The following is a 1,198-nucleotide window of genomic DNA, read 5'->3' on the forward strand; positions in this document are numbered from 1 at the left end:
CCCTCCCTGTTGAGGAATATGGATGTGAAAGTGTTTGGATGTGAGGCCGGCAGAATGACTTTGGGCGAGTAATAGAGAAAACAGTGTGTGTGTGTTTGTGTGTGTGTGTGTGTCCTGTACCTGAACTCTGTAATAATAACAGAGATGATACCGTTTTGAGCCAACACACACACACACACACACACACAGATGAGGAGTTATGGATGAAGGAAGGAAGGGAGAGGTAGGAGTCGGCTGTTTTGACAGGGAAGTTGGTTGAACAGATTTTGGGGCTGTGGTTCATGTGAACATGCAGCGTCTCAGTTTTAATGTCAGTCAGCTCCGGCCCTGACTGTCAGCCCGATGTTACTGCGACAGCAGTTTGTACTATTGTTTATATAAATGTTAAAATCAGTCAAATCGAATGTTGATTTGAAGATCCTTCTGTTGACTCTTCACGGCCTCTCTGCACGCGTTATACCTGACCTCTCAACCGCTCATGAACCAGCTCGCAGCCTCAGGTCTGTTGGTTGTTCCTGAGGCGAAGCTAAAAAACCAGAGGTGACGGAGGTTTTGGAAAAGTGCTCAATAAATAAAGATTATTATAATAATATGAGAAACATTGTTATGGAGTTTTAGTGTGGACTGTGTCCTTTCCTCTTCACTCTTAACGCCTCATATATTACCAAGCTCACATTAGCTTTGTCAGCGGGTTCATTTAGCTACACAACAGTTACTGGGTGTAATTATTTAGTGACAAATAATCTCTGCTGGTTCATGTTTTAGCCTAAAACTCCACGTTGTAAACACTCGCATCAGAACAGGGCTAAGTTTGGACTCATGGACAGTCAGATGATGATGATACAGACTGCAACTTATATTTGGATGTAGCTCTGCAGGATGAGGAGAACCTTTCAAACACGGAGACAATTCATATTTCTACATATAAGATGAAGTTATGTTAGGCAGAGTGAAGCTCGTATCAAGAAAAGAAACTGCAGGAGTCGGCAAATGAACATTTCTGCTCCTTCACCATGTTTGTGAAAAGTCATCCGTTTTTTTTTTTTATTCTTTCCATACTTAAACGCTAGAGCGAGTTTTTCTTTAATTTGGAATAAGCCATTTGTGGGTTGAGGATTGAAGCTAAAAGGGAAAGAAAAAGATTGGTTTTCATATTTCTCAGTGTTTTATCGGTATCTGCATCAGTGTGGACATGTGC

General features: G+C 41.5%; 1 protein-coding gene across 1 annotated transcript in view; it reads left to right on the top strand.

The window, feature by feature from the left end:
- Window positions 1-1,198, top strand: part of cttnbp2 (cortactin binding protein 2) — a gene marked incomplete at its 3' end in the record, with an annotated part of 60,091 nt that overhangs the window by 40,269 nt on the left and 18,624 nt on the right. The gene's annotated exons all lie outside the window — the stretch shown is intronic.

Source organism: Seriola lalandi, unplaced genomic scaffold (assembly GCF_002814215.2).
Source record: "Seriola lalandi dorsalis isolate HSWRI2012SDOR001 ecotype SW California unplaced genomic scaffold, Sedor1 jcf7180002054614, whole genome shotgun sequence".
Lineage (NCBI taxonomy): Eukaryota > Metazoa > Chordata > Actinopteri > Carangiformes > Carangidae > Seriola > Seriola lalandi.